The 17,551-nt window shown below is 32.5% G+C and overlaps 1 non-coding gene across 1 annotated transcript; it reads left to right on the top strand.

Annotated features, from left to right (window-relative positions):
* Positions 1-2,405: 2,405 nt before the first annotated feature.
* Positions 2,406-3,736, top strand: LOC108193906 (uncharacterized). The gene is made up of 2 exons (XR_010285316.1): positions 2,406-3,158; positions 3,253-3,736. It is a non-coding gene; the product is annotated as an uncharacterized LOC108193906 (transcript).
* Positions 3,737-17,551: the final 13,815 nt, after the last annotated feature.

Genomic DNA, 17,551 nt, shown 5'->3' with positions numbered 1-17,551 from the left:
TTTATGGTTGCAGAGAGACTTGTGTGCTACTCTTTACCATAATTAAATAATCTGAAACAAAATCAGATTAAAACTTTCAAGCTGCTATATTCCATAAATAATCTGAAACAAAATCAGATTCTCAAACTTGCTACTAATATATCCGAAACTAAAAAAGGTAGTTCTAATTTTTGATATTAATAATCTGAAACAAAATCAGATTGAAACTTTCAAGCTGCTATATTCCACAACAAAATCAGATTAAAATTTTCAAGCTGTTATATTCCATAAATAATCTGAAACAAAATCAGATTCTTAAACTTGCTACTAATATATCCGAAACTAAAAAAGGTAGTTCTAATTTTTGATATTAATAATCTGAAACAAAATTAGATTAAAACTTTGAAGCTGATATATTCCATAAATAATCTGAAATAAAATCGGATTCTGAAACTTGCTACTAATACGTCCGAAACTAAAAAAAGGTAATTCTAATTTTTGATATTTTTCATCCAAAAATTCCTGAAAATTAGAAAAATAAAACAGAGCGATGTGAGAGGCGCCACCTACACGCCCCTCGCTTCTCCTTTATATAAGTATATTGATTGATTGATGATTGATATATTGATTTAGAAGCCAACTAAGAGACTTTTGGAGATTTACACGAGGCTTCACACCGTTTTTATAATTTCAGGATGTACAATTGTTGGAGGCCCAGGCATCCTGGTCCATTTACCGGCCCGAAACTTATTTGGACCCGTCCATAAGTTATTTGATATTTTATATTGGTGTATTATAATTTAAAAATAAAATGTTCTTAATATTTTAAATTATTAAAATAGAATATATAAGTTTAATATGATTAATAAATTATGTATAATCTTTATACACATTTCTTACAGGCAAGTTCGACAAATATATTCTCGATAACGGGTGAGATTGTTGGAATATGATATTTAACATATTAGTTATAATTTATATTTTTGATGTGCCAATTCAGTTAAAAAAAAATTCATGATTGGAGTTGCTATAAAAGTTCTCTGACGATTGGATTGTGGTATAATTGGCTGGAATTATTTAATTAGTTAGATTGTCCTTGTTAAATACAAAAACTCATTCCAATTCACATAAAATAAATTCCATAATAACTAATTTATAATACTTTGATTAATATAATTTCATAAAATTTCTCAGAAAATATAATTTCATAATAAATAAAACACAATTTAAAATTATTAATTTATTCATTTGTCCCTCACATCTATAAATACTAATTCTAACTCACATTCCAACTATACAGCGATTTCCTAAACGATTTAATTTAAAAACAATAAACTTCTTTGAATCAATATAGTTCTAAATGCACGAATACTTTATTGACAAATAAATTTAATCACAAAATTCATTTTCTCAAGAATATATTTAAAAAAATTATCTGAAATTTTAGTTGATCTTACAATTTTGCAATACTTTTAGTAAAATCTAAAATATATTTATCATAAAAATTGAAAGATTTGGTATTAATATAATATTACTTAAGTGAATGTTACAGGGATGGGCACGGGAACACTTCGGGTCGGGGAGTGCTATCCCCGAATTTAATACGCATCCCCGTCCCGAACCTCGAACGGGGATTCCTTTCCTCCAGGATCCCCGCGGGGATTCGGAGAATTTTATTTTTTAATAAAAAAATAATAATATTATAATATATAATATAATTTTAATAAGAAAACAAATTAATAACTCCTAATATACTAATAAATTCATATTTTCAACATCAAATCATATCAAAATTGATTTATAATATAAATAAAAGACAATTTTAAAATTATAGAATATATTATATTACAATATAATTATAATCGACGAATAAAAATAAAGATTCTTTTTTAATTCTAGTAATATTATAAAAGATATCTATTTTTAATAATTTATTTAGTATAATATATATAAATACATTATTATATATATATACACACACACAATCGGAGTCGGGGATCGGGCCGGGGACCCACGAATCCCCGACCCCACCACGATTCCCGAATTTTTATTAAACTTTTCCTGTTGCTACGCCGAAAAATTCCCCGAATCTCCGAACGGGGTGGGGATCGGATCGGGGTCGAACGGGGCGGGATGAATTCCTTAGAATGCTATATATGAAAAACATTCTAACATTGTGATGTAAAACTTCATCACAATTTTAAAATTTTCTAATCCTACAATTTTTCCTAACTAATTTCATGCCGACAATAATAATAATATACAAATTGATATAAATAAATTACGCTCAAACAAAAAAATTATTATATGAAAGATGTAAAAAAATAAAATATATAATAGTTTATATGGTAGTCTGGGTTAAAAGCTAATAAGTTTATATTTTCATAGTAGATTTTAAATTATGTATTAAATAGGATTAGGAGTTTGAAAGCTGAATCCTAATAAGATTTGTTTAGGCCCTCTAGGGTTATATATACTTGTCTCCAGGCTTGTTCCTTTTTCTTATCAAAGATATCCCCATCGTCACAGTACCTGATCTGGTTCTTTCACTGCATAATTTCAATGGAGTGCGTGAAAAGGAGGCTGGCCAAGAAACTACTTCTGCCGCTGGAGCAGCAATTCCCGTTCACATGTGAAATCTGTACGGAGAGAAAACCATACAACAAATCCTTTTCAGTCAAGGGGTGTCGCCACTCTTATTGTTCTGATTGTCTTGTAAAATACATTGACATCAAACTACAAAGCAAAGTTATTCACATTCTATGCCCTGGTCTTGGATGCACCAGCCAATTAGACCCTGACAATTGTCGTCCAATTATTGCCGACAAGATGTTTGATCATTGGTGGGCTGCTCTCTACGAATCTTGGATTCCTCAAGCCTGCAAGTTGTATTGCCCCAACAAAACTTGCTCTGCTTTGTTATTTATTGATGCTGATGGCAGTAGAGGTCCAATGCTGGCGTGTCCGTATTGCCAACAAAGGCTGTGTGTGCATTGTAAAGTCATGTGGCATGAGGGGATTGGCTGCGAAGAATTCTACTGGCGGAACAAGGAAGAGGATGAAAAGGAAGACGCCTTGCTTCACCAGCTTGCCTCCGAAAATGGCTGGCAACAATGTCCAAACTGCCACATATATATTTCTCACTATGACTCGGCCAGTTGTGACGTTATGCTCTGCAGGTATGGACTCCTCACGCCTCACATAATATTAGCCATGTAATTGTTTAAAATTTCCAAACGTTTATACAGCTGAAACTTTTGTCTTGGATTTCAGGAGTTGCGGGTGTGGATTCTGTTACGGTTGCGGGACTGCTTATGGTGGTCATGGAGCACACATCCCACATACAGTTTGTTACCGCAAGAATCATCCTCCGCTCCACGTACTACAATCTGTCAAGGACGATGGAAAGATTTTAGTTCGGGAGCCGCCCGAATTTATCATCCTCTTCAACGGGCTCTTCAAACAAGCTGATCTTAACTCTAAATTTAAAGACGATCCGAAAAATTAGAACTCCAATGGACTCTTAGCGACTTCTCACGCCTCACATATTAATGAGCATCTAGGTACTCTTAATTTATTTGTGTTTACTTCTCTCTCTTTCTCTCTCCAATTTTTCTTCAAACCTGTCATCCTCTTCAAACAAGCTTTTAACTCAAAATTTAAAGAGGATCCGAAAAATTAGAACTCCAATGGACTCTTAGTGACTCTTAGCTTATTGTTATTGAATATGATATTCAATTTCTTCTATTTGTATTCACTTTTCTCTCAGATATTAATAAAATATTAATAAAGAGCACGTATAAAGAGTAAGGTTGGAGTTGATATTCCATTATTAACATGTTAGAGCATCTCTGCCTCTTATATACAATTTTTATAGGAAATATACCATCACTTGCCCCTCGACACATGCAAAGAGGCATATGTTACAGATTTATACTCCTTATTATATATAGGGCCAAAATTCATCCAACACAAAGTTGAACCCATAGAACTAAGAAGAAAACTACAGTCAAGTTTTAAAACTAAATGTAAGAATTATTACAAAAAGAACATACATGAAGACAATCTAGTGCAAGCTCTACAACTTTGATATTTTTTGTTTCAAAAGCAAGTCGAATTTGATTAAGAACAAGTTCTGAATCAGCTCCGTCCAGAACATGGCCTGCATTTGCCAAGGCAGCTGTGATAGTTGGGCTTTTAGCAACCTGCTTACCATCAGTTGGCAAAGTTACAGCTGAATCATGATTGGCCCCATTTTTTGGAGGTACAATGCCACTTTCCACTGAACTATAAAAAGAATCAAGATATAGAGAAAAACTCAAAAGCTAGTTCAAGTAAGAATTTAAAGGCTTGCTTATACAGTAACAGACTCATTCATGCTAATCTAACTCTCTGTTTGGATTTTGGGATACATTGTAATCTGATCAATCCAAAGGTACCGGTCTCAATTCCATCTTTAAGAGTGATAGTAGTCTACAAACTTCGGTACACATATAAAGATGTCTAACCTAAAGTCAAAAAATTGGTCGATACGATCACAAACTATTAGTTGCTGTTACCTCTGTCCACCTGCCTTAGTTTGACTTTTATAGTAAAACTAATTGTTCTGGAACTGATATAAAAAAAATGCCTCTATTTGAGTTTAAAACCAACAGACTCAGTAATACTATCCATACAAAAAACTAAAATTAGGTTAAGTGATAGGACACAGGAGCGTAAATTACTGCCCACAAAAAACTTCATTGACATGTGAACTCAGAAGCTGAGACTTGAAGCTACTGCTCAGTCCTTTTGATTGATAACAGAGAAACTTATTACTAGGTTACATATGTTGTTTACCTCTGATCTCCTTTTGATGTTGTTGCTTGATTAGTCTCACCGGAAATTAGACTCTTTTTTACCTCCGTACTATCTGAATAAAGAAGGAAAATTAATTCAGTTACCTTCTACAGTAAGAACAATAATAATATGGCAGTGGAAACAACTAACAACAATATAGAGACGGATTAATTACCAGACTCGCTTAATGCGGAAGCATGATCAACAAGATAAAAAATCTAATTAACACAAAGGAAAATCAATGTTTTAAAATATTGCTAGAAGAGTAGAATGTTTTAAAATGCATGTAATACTTACTCAAAGTTGTGCGCCAACAAATGTATCACATAGTAATTATAAGTTAGTATGTTGGTCAGTTAGTGTTGTGTCAGGCCATCAACAAACAAGAAACTGATACAACTTGTAAACATCAATGACATGTTTTTAGAATAGGAAAATAGTGAAGACTGACAATACTAGTAACCTCTTTCAGAATAGAGAGGTAGAGGAGTCGACCTTTTACATTACCAAAGTATATTGCAAAATTTACATGTTTAGTTCTTCGTGGCAATATACAAGATATTATGATAAAGTTCTGAATTACTACTAAATATCACATGATATGAACAAAAACAAAAACAGACTTCTCACAATTTCTGTTGAACTTGAACAGCAATACAGCATGATATCATAAGAAAAGGAAAGATGAGTAATAACCTAAATATGTCTTGACAGCAGTCTGAAGAGCTGCAAACTTTTTACCAGAACACTCCTTGAGCATCGACTCGAATGCTCGCGAAATAAAACCTCCAGCAGCACCACCAGCCATGTTTTGTTTCAGCTCTTAACCTATTCCCTAAAATATACACATTCATACACAAACACATGAACAAGAACAAGACTAATTGAACAAAACAATAGTAGTGATCAGTGATCACTTTACGTGGCGCATTGCCGATTGATGACAAATTTGGTATTTAAATTGGTAGAAATGAGAAATGTGATCTACATATGTAATATATATTCGATTATTTATAAATTATAATGAGATGATGATCCTAAGAAAATACAAGACATTAAAATCATAAATAGAGATCAATAGCTCACCAATTTGTAGAAGAGAATCAGACTATTGGATGGTTGAGTGAAATTCTGAAGTTGACAAAGTGATTGCATGGAAGGATCAAAGATACAGAAGAGGTTGAAATATATATTTATATATTACCAAATTAAGAGGAAGTGTCAACTGATTGAGGAGGCATAAGAAGCATATTTGGATTTTTTACGGATCTAGAAACAGCCTGCTTCTAAACTCTGTCACTCCATATGTTTAGGTAGAGGAAATGAACTGGTGGATTCATGGCTCCACTCGTTTACCTCCGTAAATATTTACTTTATTAAATTCAAGTAACGCCCGACGCATAGTGAGATCAGAGAAATACAGCAGAGGGTTATAATACGAGAGGTTTATATGTATTTGACCAAGGGTCATTTGTTAACGTTGGATCATATTTTCTGAATGAAAGAAAATTCCGAATGAGTCTGGATTATTGTATTTAGAATTATTTGTCAAACTAGTGAATAAAACCGCTTCGCGGCGGCGTTATAAATTTTGTATAAATTTTGATAAGAATTAATATTATAATAGTATAAAAAATATTTTGAGTCATCTTCCGGTTAAACATATCACTAATAAAAAAAATATTATAATTAGTATAAAATTCTTTTTAAGTGGTCATCTCGTCAAACACAATACTAATAATAATATTAGTTTGAACCGCCCTCTCGTCAAAGACGATATTAATCCATAATTTTTATTTTTATGATAAATTAAATATTACAGTATAATTTAGATCAAAATTAGTTTGAGCCGCTCTCTTGTCAAACACAATACTAATAAAAACTATTCTAATTATGATAAAATTAAAGATTATAATTGGATAAATATTATTTTGAACTGTGGTCCTGTTTTAACAAATAATATATTATAACATAGATAAAAAATTATTTTAGCCACTTTCCCGTGAAACATAATACTAATAGAAAAATTATTATTATTTAGATAAAAATTAGTTTAGGCCGCCTCCCGTGGCCGACAAACACAATATTAATCAAGAATCATTTACATTATCATAAAATCAATATATGATTCCTATTTTATATATCCTATTTTATTTTATTAATTATTTTTATTTTATGATTCGTATTTTTAGTTAAAAATTATTATTCTTTTATGGTTCTAATTTTTTTTGCTGTTATTTTTTAATGATTATTATCTTTACAATACTTTATTTTCTACTCAAAATTTAAGAAAATTATAAGAGTAAATCGAAAATAAAAATTGTACGCATTGGACAAATCTTAAATATAAATTGTATTTTATCTAGGATTGTTAGTTTAACTAAATATAATCCTATTCCTTTGAGAATTCCCATATAATAAAAGAATTGTATTACCTTTAGAATCCAAAAAGTTTGGAATCCTTTAACCTGATTTTTTAAATTATAATTATATTTTCAATCAAAAATTTAAGAAAATTATAAGAAAAGAATTTTATTTTTTTAGAATCCAATAAAAAAATAATTGTATTACCTTTAAGATCCGTGAATTTGATTTTTTGGATTATAATTTTATTTTCTATTCAAAATTTAAAAAAATTATAAGATTGATTCCAACTATTATTGAGATCGGTTGTAAATCCATGAATACTATTTGAATGAGTTTGTGAAGATCTTAAAGATGTTTCATTATAGAGATGCTATATTCTTGACCATTATGGAACGACGTGAGTTTGTGAAGATCTTAAAGATGTTTCATTATAGAGATGCTATATTCTTGACCATTATGGAACGACGTGAGTTTAGCGCTACAAACCTGATTAGACAATTTGAGATTCTGGAATATGCTGGTTTTTATTTTTTAGATATATAATTTGAAAAAAAATTAATATAATAAGATTATAAATTTTATAACTTTTGCTAATAAGAATTGTATTTTTAAATTATATTTGTTCAATAATTGTTAATTGAATAAACAAAACACAGTGACATCCTTGCTTATTTTTTTGTTGCAAGCAATACAATTAAGTTGGTGATAATCAGTATATACTGATCGTTCAAGATGGTGACGATGAGCTAATCGAAAATAAAAATTGTATTAACTTACATTACAAATTTTAAATATAAATTGTATTTTATCAATAATTGCTAGTAATCCTATTGCTTTTAAGATTTGTAAATAAGAAAAGAATTGTATCATCTTTAGAATTCGATAAGAACAAAATTGTATTACTTTTAGAATTCTTGAACCTGATTTTTTGAATTATAACTATATTTTCTATCCGAAATTTAAGAAAAATTAGAAGACTGAATCGAACAATTCTAGAGACGCTCGCATCACCCTTTATATATATTGATTTATATATATATATATATATATATATATATATATATATATATATGATTGAATTTGAATGACTTAAAATTTTTAAATTAAATTTGTTTAATAATTATTTTGCATTAAAAACGCAATTTACAATTAATAATTCATTGATTTAACCTGAAAACAATTGCAATACAAGATTTTAATCAATTATGTTTGTATAATAATACTCTATTTTCATTAAGAATAACAATGAACGTATTGGTATGTAGACCTTATATGATAAGATTCAAATCTTGTTAATAAAAATCAACTATTTATTTTATTAGTTTTAGAGGGTCGCGTTCAAAAGAGAATCTCTCCTTAAAATAGAATTACGAAACCACAAAGATTCTATTGTAAAGCCCTAAATTTTAAATAGATTTTTTGGATTTAAATCTAAATACCTTTCTTTTTGCATGTTTTTTCATCGTTGTGTGTGCTCAAATATAATTTTAGAATATAATACATAAATATTGATATTTTTTGCATATGGAGTTCTGCTGCATAACCCTAATGAATATTAGAAACAAGCTAATGGTTCTAAGAGTTCTATACCTAATAGTTGTATGCGGAACATGACCCCAGATTTATAATCATAAATATATTATAATATAGTAAGTATTATATAAAAAAATATATTATAAATTGGCAAACATTCATCAACACAAACAGAGTATATGAACTGTCTAGTTACATTATCTAGTTTTCTTCGTTCAGCAATTTTATTTAGCATTCAGTTCATTTACAACTTTAACAAACAATTTGAATAGCTAACATTTTCTTTCGTTTAGCTATCGTTGTCTCATTCACCCGCTAACAAATGAGATTCGAAAATTGTTAGCTAAATTGGACATGTAAAATATTTTCAACGTCGTTGATGAAAAATGATCGGCTAAATTGCACAAAAAAGACACTTTGTAAAACTGCAAGACATTTTGTTTGGATGGTATCGTGTGTATTGATTGGTTATATTTTAAAAATATTATGTTATTATTATTTCAAATTGTTATAAATATAATATATGATTTTAATATAATAATAGATGATGTCAAATCTTATTACAGCCTCTAGAGGTTGGCCATATTTAAACAATATTAGTGCGTTGACTATACTTTTAAAGGGTAATAGACGATTGAAGTGAACAAAATTTTAGATATTATTTATATTTTTAATATGTTATAATTAATTAAATTTTAGTTAAGAGTTTTGGATGTGGAGATACTCTAAGATATTATGCAAATTGGTGACAAATGTATCAAATAACTCACTAAACTGACTTTTATGTATCAAAAAACTCACCTATTTCAAAATGGACTCATTTAACTCATTAATTAGAGATTAAGTCTCATTCCGTTAAATAGGTTAACTGACGTTAGATCAACTTCTTTGGACGTTGTGCAACCATATCCTAAACAAAAACTCTTCCTACGCTTCAACCTACAACTTCAACCTACGCTTCAATTTTTAAAAGGAATTCCTACAACTAATTTTCTCCAAACCACACTCTAATTCTAAAACGAATTCTAACACTAACTAATTTTAAACTTTAAAGTATTTATTTAAATAAAAATTAATTCCAAATATAAAATTATTTTTAATTAAATATTTACTATATATTCATTAATTAAATAATTTAATTATCCTCAATAAATATGAACGCTAACTCCAAATCACACTCCAACTATATAATGATTTCCTACACTATTTAAAACTTTTTAATTAGTTAAATTGTCTTTGATTCCAAATCTAATTCTTAAACCAATTTCTAAACCAACTAATTTTATAATACTCTGGTTAATACAATGTACATAATAAACAAAATATTATTTAAAATAAAATAATTACTTGAATTGTTCTTCGAAAATACCACTCAAAAATACAAACACTTACTGCGATTCACACTCCAATTCGAAAACAAAGTCCAACAACAACTAATTATCTCCTACCTCCATTCCAGTTCAGGAACAAATTCCTACACTGAATAATTTTAAAACTATAAGTATTTATTTAAATAAAATATAATTTCAAATATACAAATATTTTTTAACTAAAATATTGATTAAATATAAATTAATTAAATAGTTTATTTATATCTCACAATTGTTAATACTAACTCCAACTCAGATTCAACACAATCTCTTATGCCGCGAGGATAGTAATTAGAGGCGGATCCTGATAGAAAAAGAAGGTAAATCGACCTCTCTTAGATTTTGTCCCTAATTTGTATATATATAATTTCATATGATGTATATATATGAATTGATTTTCTTAAAATTTTATTTTTACAAGAATAAATTTTTAACTAATGACAAAAATATAAGAAAAACTATATTAAAAGCAAAAATAACTCTTGTTGTAAAAGTTTTCTAATTAAAAAAATAGTATATGATTACTAGTCCTGCAATAGTTTTCTGAGTAAAGTTGAATAATATATTTGAAAGAAAACATAACACTATTATTATTGTAGAAAATGTTAAAAAATTGTTGTGAAACGGTAAAAAAATGTTATGATACGGTAAAGAATTACATAACCTGAAAATTAAAAGTAAAGAATTACATAACCTGAAAATTAAAATTTTATTACATATCCTACCTAAAGTTTGGCTGAAAGCAAATATTACAGTTTTATATGATGACAACAAAGTGATGATAAAATACAGATGGATACATATGATCCTCTTCACAAGCTTTGCACGCTAGCTCTCCGTTCACTCTGGATACGGAGAGCTAGCGTGAAAACCTCACAGCTACCGTGGAAACCCTGTGAGAAGGATTATATGTATCCGCCCCTCTTTTATCATAATTTTGTAGCCATCATATAAAATTGCAATATTTCCTTTCAGCCAAACTCTATGTAGGATAATGAATTATTGAAATTATGTTATATATTATAAAGTTATTATTTTATCAAAAAATAAAATTTTCCAAATCTTCGTTAGGATCCTTATTCTCCGTTCGGGTGGGGATCGGGGAGACGAAGAATCCCCGTGTTCGGTGTATGTTCAGGGTTGGTATTGAATTCAAAGATTGGGGATAAGACAAATTTAATAAGCAATTTATTATTTTAATTATATAAAATTGTATTTTATTATAATATATTTAAAAATATAAACAATAATTTAATAAAAATTGGAAATGGATGAATTAATATATAAATATATGTTAAATGCATGTAATTATCTAATACATATTTATATATTATATAATTATATAATAACATTTCAGGATGGTGTTCAGATATAATGAATCAATCCGAACCCGATTCAAAATTTTCAAAAATTTCATGTAAAAAGGTATTCAATCTAAGCAAACTTAAATAAAGAAAGGGTTTCTCTGGTCACATGCTAAGTACTAAAAATTATAGATTTGAAGCATTTGGATTGGTGTGGTTGTTGTAAATGCAGGGGCCGTCATTATTAGAAGACTAGCTTATAGTTCGTGCAAGGCATAGGAGCTTTTTGATTATGTATAAATTTTTTAAATATATTATAAATGGTTTGAAAAAAATTATTTTTTAAATAATAAATTAAAAAAATTCAATTAAATAAAATTTATTTACATATATTTATTCTACAAATAAAACTGTTGGAAATATTTATTTTGGATTAAAATTTATATTAGATGTTTTGTGTTCTTCTTAAACCAATCAAAAACATGTACTAAATTAAAATCTCAATCAAGTCTTGTCTATTGACATGGTGTGAAAGTCTATAGTTCTATGTTGATTTAGTCCGGTGTTTTTCTGAGTTCTGTTATTCTTTTCTTATCTACTTTAATGACAAATTTTTGTGATCCAATTTGGGAAATGGATGAGGGTATGGAAACGATTAGTTTGACGGCAGAAGATGAAGGTGGTTTGATGTATGAGGAGGAAGCGAATGAGTTGTCGGATATAGATGTGCGCTGGTGTCTTGTTTCCTAACGGAATCATCCATCGTTTTCCAAGCCATGCAGCATAAAATGGCATCCCTTTAGCGACTAGGGAAAGGAGTGTATATCAAGGAAATGGATAGAAATCGCTATCTGTTCCAGTTCTATCATGAACTAGATATCGCTCGGGTTATAGAAGGAAGTCCTTGGACGTTTGGCCGTTTCCAACTGGTGTTTACTAGGTTGAAGGAGGGTGAGAATCCGCGTACCATAAACATTGACAAAATTGATCTCTGGGTACAGTTGCATGATATGAGTACGGGTTTTATGTCATTGAAGGTCGTGACTGATATCGGAAACTATATTGGCAGGTTCATTGAATCAGATGTAAATAATTTCGTTGGTGTATGGCGAGATTACTTGAGAGTCAGAGTATCTATTGACTTAAATAAGCCTTTACAAAGGAGAATGAAGCTTAAGAGGAATGACGCTAACTGGTGTTTGGTTAACTTCAAATATGAAGATATTCCCACCTTTTGTTTCATCTATGAAATGATAGGTCATAGTGAAAAATTCTGTGAGAGGATCTTTGATACGCCCCCGAACAAAATCGTGAAACCATATGGAGCTTGGATGAGGGCAGAGCCAAGGCGTAGGCATCAAACTATCGGAGCAAAATGGTTGAGACAAGGTGGAGGAAGTCCAGCGAGTTCTCCGATGGAGGAGACGCAGAGGAAAGATGTTAAGGTTGTTACCGAGGATGTCGCTGTGGGTGATTACAATCCCGGAAAATCAGGAATACAAGTTGTTAGTATGATCCCTCAAAATGGGGTAAGTGGAGGCGAAAATATTGGAAGCGGAGTGATTGTAGGAGAAACGTCGTCCAATGTTACAACTGGGATTAATTTGAAAAATAACCAGGCGCGGGAAAGTATTGAGTTAAGTGAGGACAGTGGGCTGGAAATAACGGTCTCAAAACGGAGGCGGATGGAAGAGCCCAAGTTGAGTGGGCCAATTGAAAAAATAGGTGATGAAGATGCAGATATGCTAGATACACAGAACAATGGAAATATGGTGCCAAAAAACTTGTTGCAGGCGGGTGCTGCGTTGCGGGCTCGCCAGTCATTATGAGTTCTTTAAGCTGGAACTGCCAAGGGATAGGACTACCTTGGAAATGCAGTTCCTAACTGACGTAGTACGTCAAGAACAGCCCATTTTTATTTTTCTGTGTGAAACTATAGCAAGTAAAGAAAAATTGGAGTGGGTAGGAAATATGTTGCGATATGAGGGATTATTTGTGGTTGAGCCTCAAGGAAGGAGTGGTGGCCTTGCTCTGCTGTGGAAAGCAAAGGACCAAGCTGACTTGCTAAGCTATTCTCAGTTCTATATTGATATAAAGGTTCATGTGGCCGATATGATTACTTGGCGCTTAACAGAATAACAGGTACGTATGGTGAGCCTAATAGAGCGCATAGAAGACGCACTTGGGATCTTCTTCGTAACTTAGCCAGAGATGCCAACCTACCTTGGCGTGTGATAGGTGATCTAAATAACGTAGTGTCTTTGAATGATAAGATAGGACGGGCTCCATATCCTAACTGGTTAATAGAGGGTTTTAACGAAGCCATTCAGGATGCGGGTCTTAGAGGCATGGATCTGGTAGGACATCAATATACATGGGAGAAAGGGAGGGATACACCAGACTGGATGGAGGTTAGACTGGATAGAGCTATGACAACGGATGATTGGTTGCTATCTTTTCCTATGGCTAAGCTGTATAATTTAGAGGGATCAACATCGGATCATAGTGCTATTTTTTTAGCAGTTCAGTCACAAACTCAAAGGCCTGGTATTTTTCGCTTCAAGTTTGAGAACACATGGCTTACTGAACCAATGTGTGAGCAGTTAGTTAAGGATGGCTGGGCAGGTGATATGAGTCTAAGTATCCAACAGAAGGTTCAAGCTTGCAGTGTGGGGTAGAGAGATAACTGTAAACTTTGGTGGCCGTATTAAAAAGTGTAAGGAGCTGCTAAAACAATTTCGAGGAGGCAGAGTCGCTTATTCCATTAATCAGTATATGGAAGCTAAGAAGCAGCTCGGCCTTATTTATAATCAACGTGAAATATTTTGGCGGCAGAGATCCAAGCAATTATGGCTGCAAGCGGGTGACCAGAACAGTAAATACTTTCATCAATTTGCCAGTAAACGTAGAAGAAATAATCAGATTCACAGGCTTAAGGATGAAGAGGGTTAGTGGGTTGGACTGGGAGAATGGACTTGCTGATTTAGTATCAAGATATTTTGACAATTTATTTAAAGCATCTGACTTAAATTGGCAGGAGTTCATTGATTGTATTCCTCAGGTAATAACTGGAGCCCAAAATATAGAACTTTTAAAACCAGTGGAGGAGATTGAGGTTAAGACGGCGCTTTTCCAAATGCACCCGGATAAGGCACCAGGGCCTGATGGTATGACGCCGGCTTTCTTTCAGAAGCACTGGACAATTGTTGGCAGAGATATTGTCCATATGGTGAGGAACTTTTTCACAAGTGGAAGCTTATGGTAAGGCCTATTTCTCTGTGTAACGTGCTTATAAAAATTATTACAAAAGTGGTAGCAAATCGCCTTAAGAAAACTCTGGAGACGGCTGTTTATAAAAACCAAAGTGCTTTTATGACAGGAGGCTTATATCAGATAACGTTATGATATCCCACGAGGTTATGCACTATCTGAAACGTAAAAGGAGAGGAAGAGATGGCCCCATGACGATTAAGCTCGATATGAGTAAAGCTTATGATAGGATTGAATGGGCATATTTGAAAGCTGTATTGATAAAAATGGGGTACGATGCATGGTGGATTCATTTAATTTTGCAGTGTGTGTGCTCGGTTTCGTATCATGTTACGCATGCAAAGCGAGAGGTTGACCCTATTTTGCCCAATCGTGGCATTCGTCAAGGAGATCTGTTGTCTCCGTATTTGTTTATTTTGTGTGTTGAAGGTCTCTCAGCCTTGTTAAAAAATTTTGAACAAAAGAAATGGATTCAGGGGATTAAAGTTTGTAGGAGTGCTCCAGGTATATCTCATATGCTTTTCGCGGATGATAGTTATCTGTTTTGTAAAGCAAATGAGGAATCAACTACGCATATGTTGAGGCTAATGCAGATTTTTTTAGGAAGGATCTGGGCAGAAGGTTAATTTGGAAAAATCTTCGGTGTTCTTTAGTACAAATATGAGCCAGGATGGAAAGGTGCAGATGAGTCAGGTGCTACAAATGAAGGAGGCTGGGGAGGATTGTACTTATTTAGGTCTCCCAAACATGATGAAGAAGAGCAAAGTGGCGACGTTGAGATTCATCAAGGAAAGATCAAACAACGTGTTCTGAGCTGTGATGGCAAGTGTATCTAAAGGAGGTAAAGAGGTGTTGATAAAATCAGTGGCTCAATCGTTGCCAACATATGCCATGAGTGTTTTCTTACTTCCTGAAGAAATTATAAAGGATCTGGAGAGAACAATATCCAGGTATTGGTGGTGATCCAATTCATATGATAAGAGAAGTATTTATTGGATGAGTTGGTCTCGTATGAGTAGACATAAATCATGTGGTGGATTGGGTTTTCACGACTTTAGAGATTTTAATTTGGCGATGTTAGCTAAACAAGGGTGGAGATTCCTTTCTAAACATGATAGTTTGGTTAGCAGGATTTATAAAGCTCGATATTTCCCAAATGGTAATTTCTTAACTGCTAATGTTGGACATAGTCCAAGCTAAATCTGGCGGAGCATTTGGGAATCAAGGGATGTTGTTGCTGTAGGAGTGAGATGGATAGTGGGGTCAGGAAATTCTATTAATATTGTGGGTCAACCATGGCTGCTGGATCCTCATAATCCTTTCATCACATCGACAACCCCAGGATTATCCCATAACAAAGTTTCGTCGTTAATGTCAATGTCTCATAGGGGCTGGGACGAGGATATTCTCACTGATATGTTCAATGATAGAGATCAGCAATGTATAAGGAATGTGCAACTGAGGGAGGATGCGTGGGAAGATAGTGTGTATTGGAGCAGGGAAGCTTCAGGTCATTTCTCTGTCCGTAGCGCATATCGACTCCTACAGGCTCAAAAACAACTATGGAGACAAGAGGCAAATGACAGTTTCTGGAGGAAGATCTGGCGAATTAAGGCTCCGCCAAAAGTGTTGAATTTGGTGTGGAGATCCTTGTCGTATTGCCTTCCAACAAAAGTAATGCTACATCAAAAACATGTTCCAGTTGACAGGTTGTGTCCAGTTTGTATGAAGGAGGAGGAAACTATCTCTCATGCACTCATAGGATGTTCTTTTGCGGTTCAGTGCTGGCAGCTTTTAAGTTCAGAAGTGTAGTGGATTGCAGAAGTAGATTATTCTCGATGGTGGGAGCAGATTTTGACAAACCATGACAATGACAAACGAGCTTTAGTTGCTACGATCTGTTGGTCATTATGGAAAGAAAGGAATGAGGTGGTATGGAATAAGAAGTATTCTCGCGCTTATGTTGTGATTGCAAAAGCTAAGCAGTACCTTGAACATTGGAAATTTGCCCAAAGTAAGATCTCTGTTTCTCGTTTTCCGACTCTAACTGAAGGTGACGGGAGTAGTGTTTGGGTTAGACCACAGGAGACAACAATCATGGTTTTCAAGGTTTTCAGTGGATGCAGCAACATTCAACGAATTCAATTCCTACGGGATGGGTTTGGTGGCAAGGGATTCATTGGGTGAGTTACTCTTCGCCAAATCAATATACAAGCAGGGTTTAGTGGATGCTGATTTTGCAGAAGCTATGGCTATTAAGGAGGCTCTTAGCTGGGTGAAGGAACTAGATTGGCAAGGGGTGATTGTGGAGTCTGACTGTTTGGTAGCTGTTCAAGCAGTGCGCAGCAAGGCTGCTATGGCGTCTCCCTTTGGTTGCATCATAGAACAGTGCCGTTAGTTTTAGATCTTAACACAGTAAAACTGTTTTTTATTAAACGATCTGCTAATATGGTGGCTCATGAATTAGCTAGGGCATCATATTCTTTTCCAGATCGAGTATTCGATAGGAGTTTTGTTCCTATTGGTGTAGAGATTGCTTTGCAAAGTGATTTCTGGTTTAATAAAACTTACTTGTTCGTAAAAAAAAAAAATATTAGATAAAAATAAGTTTGTGACAGTGCGATTTATATGATTATACAAATAAAACTGGTAGGAAATATTTATTTTGGATTAAAATATCTGGCTTATTAATTTAAAAATATATTAGATAAAAATAATTTTGTGACGGTGCGATTTATATGACCCCACAATTAGAATTGGTAGGAAATATTTATTTTGGATTAAAAAAATAAAATAAACATGTGAAAGTCATAATTCGTTTTGGATTCAGAAAAAGAATTATAAACATGAAAGTAGATATCAGTTGCCTTATGGAATAGATGTTAATTT

This window comes from Daucus carota, chromosome 7, assembly GCF_001625215.2.
Source record: "Daucus carota subsp. sativus chromosome 7, DH1 v3.0, whole genome shotgun sequence".
NCBI lineage: Eukaryota > Viridiplantae > Streptophyta > Magnoliopsida > Apiales > Apiaceae > Daucus > Daucus carota.
This window is presented reverse-complemented; position numbering and strand designations above follow the sequence as displayed.